This window comes from Chrysochloris asiatica, unplaced genomic scaffold (assembly GCF_000296735.1).
Source record: "Chrysochloris asiatica unplaced genomic scaffold, ChrAsi1.0 scaffold00180, whole genome shotgun sequence".
Classification (NCBI taxonomy): Eukaryota; Metazoa; Chordata; class Mammalia; order Afrosoricida; family Chrysochloridae; genus Chrysochloris; species Chrysochloris asiatica.
The window spans coordinates 583,301-592,213 of NW_006408698.1; the positions used below are offsets into that span (position 1 = coordinate 583,301).

The 8,913-nt window shown below is 37.8% G+C and overlaps 1 pseudogene; it reads right to left on the reverse strand.

The window, feature by feature from the left end:
- Window positions 1-1,398: 1,398 nt before the first annotated feature.
- LOC102831160 lies at window positions 1,399-2,022 on the reverse strand (annotated as a pseudogene).
- Window positions 2,023-8,913: the final 6,891 nt, after the last annotated feature.

Sequence of the window (8,913 nt, forward strand, 5' to 3'; positions counted from 1 at the left end):
GTTGTATCATCTGCATATCGCAGGTTTTTAATGAGACTTCCTCCAATCCTGATGCCACGTTTGTCTTCATAGAACCCATCTTCCCTTATTATTTGCTCAGCATACAGGTTGAATAAGTATGGTGAAAGAATACAACCCTGTCTCATACCTTTCCCAACTTTAAACATTCAGTGTTCCCATGTTCTGTTCGAGCAACTGCTTCTTGGTCTAGGTACAGATTTCTCAGAAGTACAATTAAGTGTTCTGGAATACTCATACTTCTCATTGTTGTCCATAGCTTGTCATAATCTTTCTTAGTCTTTTAAAATAATGGTCCTATGCATCATTTCTCCTTTTGTGACTGACTAATTTCTCTCAGCATAATGTTCTCAAGGTTTATCCATGTTATTTGGTGGCTTGCAGCTTCCTTGTTGTTCTTTGAAGTAGCATAGTATTCCATTGTGTGTCTGTACCACAGTTTGTTACTCATTTTTCAATTGAAGGGCACTTAGGCTGTCTCCATCTTTTTGTTACTGTAAATAGTGCAGCTATGAACATTGGTGTGCATATAGCTACTCATGTTAGGGCTCATATTTCTTGTGGGTAAATACCAAGTAGAGGAATTGCTGAATCATAAGGTATTTCTATTTCCAACCTTCTGAGGAAGTGCCTTATTGCTTCCCAGAGTGGTTGGACCATTTTGCAATCCCACCAATGTAGGAGGGCCCCAGTCTCTCCACAGGCTCACCAGCATTTATTGTCCTCTACTTTTTTTTTTTATATGCATTTTTAATTGGTTGCATATATTAACATGTACTATAAGATTCTTTACTAAGAAGCATTACATAATAAATGGATACTGTAAAACGATCTGATTAGTTAAAAGTAACAAGCATCAACAGATACATACAAAACTGTCTCATCAGAATGGATGTGAGCCTGTAATGAAACGTGGGCACCAGCCTTACGAAGGAGTAGCCTTCACAAGGAGGGAGGGTAAGGTGGGGTAAAAAGACCACAGACATTTAAAAAAATCAGGTAACTAATTAGACACAGATTAACTGTAAACAGCTCGTGCACTCTCTCTCTCTCCAGTAGACAAAAAGAATAAGCTTTCAATGCCGACTCCACACCAGAATCATGTCTACAGCTGGCCTGTCCTGCTGCCACAAACAAGGGCTCGTGTGTTAGGGGGGCAGATCCCATGGAGCTGTGTCATAGGCGTGGACTTGAGTTTGTATGCTTGTGTCAGATCTGTGTTGTGTGTGTGAGTGACTGTGTTTGGTGGGGATTCATTTGGCAGCTGGATATGAGAGATCAATTTATGTTTTGTTTGGAAGAGGCAAGGGGGCTTGTGTTTGAAGGCCTAAGTGTGTTCTTGGTTTGTGAAGGACTCTGTGCTCTACTCTCTCTGCCCCTTCAGCAACTGCAGCTTTCCCCTGAGGCCTTGGCCCAGTCATTCTTGTCCAGTTTGATGGGTTCATGGAATTCATTGTACAGCTCCACCTCTGTTTCCAGTTTAAGTGCATTCGGTGCAATTGTCTGGAATGCCTGCTCCACATTGATGGCTTCCTTGGCACTAGTCTCAAAGTAGGGAATATTGTTTTTGCTGTAGCACCAAGCCTGTGCTCCTTTTGTGGCCACCTGTCTGTTTTTGAGGTCAATCTTGTTGCCCAACACAACAAAGGGGAAGTTTTCAGGATCCCGGGGACTGGCCTGGATGAGAAACTCTGCTCTCCAGCTATCAAGGGTTTTGAATGTGTTGGGGGCAGTCACATCTAATACCAGAATGCAGCAGTCTGCACCTCTGTAGAAAGCCACACCAAGAGACTGGAACCGTTCTTGTCCTGCTGTGTCCCATATCTGCATTGTAACTAGTCTGTCATCCACCATCACCTCCTTTGTCAGAAAGTCTGCTCCTATTGTGGCTTTTTACTGATTGCTGAATTTCTTGTTCACATACTGGTTCATGAGTGATGTCTTACCAAGTCCAGAATCTCCCAGGATGATAACTTTCAGTAACACTTTCTTCCTAGTGGTCATCCTTCAAACGCGGCCGCTCCACTGGGGGCTCCTGGCCGGGCATGTCGTGAGAGCTCCCGCCAAGAAGAAGCAAAGAAAGACAAGGGCAGAGAAGTCCAAGTTCCAGTTCCAGTAGACTTCTTCGCGCTTTCTAAGCTTCCAGTACCGCCGCTGCTGCCGCCTCAGGCTTTATGTCCAAGACTCAGTCCCCGCTCACACTTCCGCCACCGCCACCACTCGGAGTGGAAGTGTCCTCTACTTTTTAAATCTTTCTTGTTATTGCTGTTGTGAGATGATATCTCATTAATGTTTTGATTTGCATCTCTCTAATGGCTAATGATAATGAAAATTTCTTCATATGTTTGTTGGCTGCCTGGATCTCCTCCTTGGTGAAGTGTCTGTTCATGTCTTGTGCCCATTTTTAATAGGGTTGCTTGTCTTTTACTTGTAGAGGTGATGTAGTTTCCTATACATTTTAGAAACGAGTACTTTGTCTGATGTGTCCCTGCAAAATATTTTTTCACACTCTGTGGGGTTCCATTTTTACTCTTTGGGTGAATTCCTTTAAATGCACATAAGTCTTTAATTTTTAGTATGTACCAACCATCTATTTTGTCTATTTTTGTTTGTGTAGTTTTCAAAATGTTTGGTAGTCTGTGTATTCCTTGAATTAGTTCCCTCACATTTGTCCCTATTTTTTCATTGATGACCTTCTTAATTTTGGTATTCACATTTAGATCTTTAATCCATGCAGTGTTGGTTTTAGTACAGTGCATGAGGTAAAGTTTTTGTTTCAAATTTTTGCATATCACTTTCCAGTTGTGCCAGCACCATCTGTTAAAGAGGCTATATCCTCCCCCATGCAATATACCTAGGCACTTTGGCGAAAATCAATTGGCTGTATGTGGATGGGTTAATTTCTGGATTTTCACTTCTGTTCCATTGATCAATGCATACTTCATTGTACCATTACCAGGCTGTTTTGATCACTGTAGCCATGTAGTAAATTTTGAAAACAGAGAGTGAGAGGCTTCCAATCTTGTTCTTCTTCTTAAGCAGTGCTTTGCTTATCCTAAGTCTCTTTCCTTACCATATAAAATTTGTAATTGTTTTTTCCATCTCTTTGATGAATGTCATTGGAATCTGGATTGGGATTGCATTATATGTGTAAATTGCTTTGGGCAGTATTGACATTTTCATAATGTTGAGTCTTCCTATCCAGGAACTTGATATGTACTTCCACTTTTATAAGTCTCTTCTGATTTCTTGTAGTAGAGTTTTGTAGTTTTCTTTGTGTATGTCCTTTTTTTCTCTGGTTACCTTTATTCTTAAATATTTCATCCATTGGGTGGCTATTGTAAATGATATTGCTTTCCTAATGTTCTTTTCAATGCTGTCATTGTTACTATAGAGGAATCCAACTGATTTTTGTATGTTGTTCTTATATCCTGTCATTTTGCTGAACCTTTCAATGAGGTCTAGGAGCTTTTTTTACTGAGTCTTTGGTGTTTTCTATTTATAGGATCAAATAGAGAGAGTTTTATGTCCTCTTTGCCACTTTGGATGCCTTTAATTTCCCTATCTTGACATATAGCTCTGGCTAAGACTTTCAAAACAATATTGAATAAGAGTGGTGACAAAGGTCATCGTTGTCTGGTTCCTGTTCACTGAGGGAAGGCTTTCCGTTTCTCTCCATTGAGAGTGAAATAGGCTATTTTTTGTTTTGTTTTTCTGTATATTTACTTTTGATTATGTTGAGGAGTTTCCCTTCAGTTCCTACTTTTTTAAGTATTTTTATCACAAATCGATGTTGGATTTTGTCAAATGCCTTTTCTGCATCAATCGATATGGTTCTTTTCCTTTTTCTTATTTATATGGTAGATTGCATTGATTTTTTTTTTTTTTTCCTAATATTGAACCATCCTTGCATCCCTTTTATGAAACCCACTTGGTCATTATGTTATTTTTTTTTATGTGCTGCTGGATTCTGTTGGCTATCATTTTGTTGAGAATTTTTGCATCTATGTTCATGACAGATATCGTTCTATAATTTTCTTTGTTAGAGATGTCCTTCCATGGTTTTGGTATCAGGGTTATGCTTGCTTCAAAAAAAATTTAGGGAGTTTTCCATCCTCTTTTATATTCTGGATTAATATGAGTTAATTTGGTGACAGCTCTTCCCTGAATGTCTGGTAAAGCTTGCCAATGAAGGCATCTGGGCCTGGACTTCTTTTGGTTGGAAGTTTTTTGATGACCTGATCAATTTCTTCTTTTTTATGGGTCTGTACAAGTTTTCTACCTCACTCTGTGTAAATTTAATTAGATTGGGTTTTTCTAAAAATATATCCATCTTTTCTAAGTTTTCAAATTTGTTGGAGTAAAACACTTTATAGGATTCTGTTATTATCCTTTTGATTTTATTGTGACATCGCCCATGTGGTTTCTAATGTGAGTTATCTGTGTCTTCTCCCTCTTTTCTTTTGTTAGTTTTATGAATGATTTGTCAATTTTATTAATACTTTCAAAGAACCAGTTTCTTGGCCTGTTGATTCTTTCTATAGTTTTTGTTTTCCATCTCATTTATTTCTGCTCTTATCTTTATTGTTTCTTTTATTTTGGATACTGTAGATTCCTTCTGTTGGTCTGTTTCTAATTGTTGTAGATGTTGTGTTACTGTATTAATTTTGGTTCTTTCTTATTATTGGATGTGCACATTTATCACAATAAATTTTCCTCTCAACATCACTTTCACCATGTCCCAAAGATTTTGGTATGTTGTGTTTTCATTCTCATTTGTTTCTAGTAAATTTGTGAATTCACATTTAATTTCTTCTTTTACCCATTTGCTTTTCAGCAGGGTGTTATTCAGTTTCCATGTATTCGACTTGATTTCCTTGGTCTTCTTATTGTTGATTTCTAGTTTTATAGCATTGTGGTGGAAGAGATGCTTTGTAGTATTTTGATGTTTGTAAATTTATGGAGGCTTGCTTTGTGACCTAACCCATGGTCAGTTCTGGAGAATGGTCCATGTGCACTGGAGAAAAATGTATATTGTTCTGTTGTTGGGTTGAATGCTTTGTACATGTGTATGAAGTCAAGTTGTTTCATTGTGCTGTTTAGTTCTTCTGTAACTTTGTCAAGTTTCTTTCTGGTTGTTCTGTCGAGTTTCTTTCTGGTTGTTCTGTCCCTTTTTGAAAGTGGCATATTAAAATCCCCCACTATAATTATAGATTTATCTATTTCTTTCTTCAATTCTAGTAGGGTTTGCTTCATACATCTTGGTGCCTTTTTTATTGGGCGTATAGATATTTATAAGGACAAGAAACACATCAATTTAAATAGCTGTGATGTTATGAGTAGCAGCATTTTTCTGAACAAAGATTAGACACTAGAGGGCAGGGGTGCTTCAGTAGTAGAATTCTTTCCTTCCATCAAGTGTGGTGTTCTAGGATAAGTATTCATAGGATTGATGCTTGAAATCTATCAGCTACTACTCAGAAACCGTATACAGTGTCACTATTAATCAGAAGTTACTTGAAGGCACACAACAACAACAACATCAGGTTGATTAAACGAGCCTTGATTGTAATGCAGGATAAACACTAGACTACTAATGGAAAGTTAATCAGTTCAAATACACCCACTCTTCAGGAGAAAGATGAGATGTCTACTCCTGTAAAGATTTATAGCCTCAGAAATCCTATAAGGAATCACTATGAGTCAGAATCCTCTCAATGGCACAATGGCAGTGAGCTTTGTTTTGTGATATCAAGTTGATTAAGGAATCCTGATGATTTAATAAGGAGCCTTGGTAGTGCTACAGGATAAGCAGTGGACTGCTAAGCTAAAGGTTGCAGTTCAAGCCTACGCATCTCTCCTCAGCAGATGAGGTTTTCTGCTCCTGTAAAGATTTATACCATTGGAAACTCTATACAGGATTGTTATGACTCAACCAACTTGACAGTAGTGGGTTTGGTTATGAATTTATTCACACTGATTACAGTCCAATGCACCTTAGGTACAGCCGCTATCTCCCATGTGTCGTTGGTGGCTTCTGTGATACTTAACAGGTTTCAATGGAACTTTAAGACTTAAACAAGTTAGAAAGAAAGCCTGGCAATCTACTTCCAAAAATCAGCCATTGAAATCTCTATAGATCAAAAAGATCAGGTCACCATGGGTTAGGATAACTCAGCAGGAAACAGCAATAACAAAAGAGATGTTGTTGTTATGTGCTGTGGTGTTGGTTCTGACTCATAACGACCCTGCATAGGGTTTCCAAGGCTGTAAATCTTTATGGGAGCAGAAAGCCTCATCTTTCTCATGCAGAACAGCTGGTAGTTTTGCACTGCTGACCGTGAGATTAGCAGCCCGATTTGTAACCACTACACTACTAGAGCAAAAGCATAGACACTCATTAAATACTTAGTGGATACATCAGGAAAAGTTTTTCAACGGTAAGAATGATGAGGCAAAAAAGGGAGCATATTATCCTAATGAAAATAAAAATTATTTATATATTTTTTACTTTGTTAGGAAATCATACAAAATAACTGCCTCCACAAATGAAAGTGGCTATTTTAACTGAAGAGAAATAGCTCTATAACCCAGAACAATATATCTTTCCTGTGTCATCACAGTTTATCATGTTTCCTAGTAATTTGGATTTTTTTGTTTTTAACTGTAAGTTCCTTGAACTCAGGGATTCTTCTGTCATCCTCATCTTTGTATCTTGCACATTTTAGAATATTTGCTTGTATAGAGTAAGGACTAAATAATTTTCTTTTTCTTGCTTAGGAGATTTGTTGTTGCTGTTAAGAGCCACCGAGTCAGTTTTGACTCATAACAATCCTCTGGAGGGTTTCCAAAGAGTAACTGGTGGGTTTCATCTGCAGACCTTGTATTCAGCAGGCCATTGCATATGTTACAGAGCCATATCAGGTGTTTAGGAGAGAAAAATAAAAACTAAACTAAGAAAACATTAAATCCAGTGGCTGACACACCTTTTTTTTCTTAAATAGTGAAACTTTTTTTTTTTTTTTTTAATATGCTAGAACCTGAAAGAAAAACCTAAGAGCTTAAAAAAGAGAGTGGAAAATTAAAAGAAAAAAATAAGAAGAAATAGAAGAAAGGCAGAGCAGGAAGGAATATGAAGAGAGAGAGGGGCAAACTAAAAGGTGAAATGTTAGTAGTATAAACCCACCCACAGACACCTTTGAAGAAAGGCCTGGTGATCTCCTTCCAAAGGTCACAGGCATGACAATTCTGTGAATCACAATTCTACTCTGACCTACATGGGATCGTCGTATCAGAACTGAATCCATGGCAATAGACATGGTGTTCTTTCTTCTTCTTCGTCTTCTTTTTTTTTTTTTTTTTCTTGCTAAGTCATTATGGCATAGTTGTTAAATGCATAGACTGTTAGACTACCTGAGTTTGAATCACAGCTCTTTGCAAAGTAGAAAAATTTACTACTTCCCTGTGATTCTGTATTCTCATTTAAAAATAGACAGGGTAATATTATTACCTCCCTCCTAAGACTGTTGTTGTTGTTAGGTGCCATAAAGTTGGTAATGACTCATATCAACCTTATGCACAGCAGAATGAAACACAGCCCAATCCTGGGTCAACCTCAATACTATTGGCACTCTTGAGCCCATTGATGCTGCCACTTTGCCAATTCATCTTGCTGGGAGTCTTCCTCTTTTTCTCTGACCCTCCACCTTACCAAACATGATATCCTCCAATGAATGGTCCCACCTGACAATATGTCCAAAGTATGAGAGGTGAAGGTTGGCCATTATGGCCTCCAAGAATTTTGTCTCCACTTCATCCAACACAGATCTCTTGGTTTCTTTTGGCAGTCTATGGCACTTTTAATATTCTCCTCCAACACCATAACTCAAAAGCATCAATTCTTCTAAGGTCTTCCTTATTCACTGTCCAGCTTTTGCATGCATATGAGGTTATTGAAAATACCATGGTTTGGGTCAGGCGCAAGCTGACATCTTTAGTCTTCAACACTGTAGCAACGTTTATATATTTTTAAATATTTATAAAGTGCTTAGAAAAGTGTCCTGGTGGTATAGTGGTTCAGTCACTTTAATCCAACAGGTGCTCAGTGGGTTTTCTTCAGAGGTTTTCTTCTTCCAAAAAGATTTACAGCACAGAAACCTTACATAGAACCTTTATGAGTAAAATTTACTCAGTGGTAATGGATTTGTTTTGGGGTTTTGTAAAGTACTTGGAACAATGTCTGGCCCAAAGTAATTCATTATTATTAATTATATTGCACTCAATTAGCAGCTATACAACCTGACTTGCAACCACAAGATGCGTATAATCTAGATTACCATTTCCCTCTTGTGATTTGTGTAATTATTGCTAGTCAAAAATATGCTTTTAATTATAGTGAGTGGATGCCCTAGTTTTCCTGAAATGGTTCTGGTTTTTGTACATTTTCCCAATACTATAACTGATAGAGCCACTTTTCATTCTCTTTCTGGATAGAAAATTTGGTGGTAATTCTACTTTTGCTGAAAACTGTAAGCTTGAAGAATTAAAATAATGTTAATGTGATAGTTAAGCTTTTGTGTCAACATGACTAGGTCAGGAGTCTCATTGGTTTGGTAGCTGAGATACAGTTATCCCCCTTGATGATATTTAATATAATGATTATATATGCTATGAGCAGTCTATCAACTGAAAAGAAGTTTCCTTTGGGGTATTGACTGTTGCCAATATAGTGGACATTCAGCCAAATGTTGCTTACTCTTTGCTGGGTCTGGATCTTTAATCTTGCTGAAACTCTAACTTTTGTTTCTTTATACTTGAGCCACTTGCCTGCTCCATTACATGCCAATGCTGGGAGTCATCATCCATCTCTCTTCTTACCTGCCTGAACCTGATGGA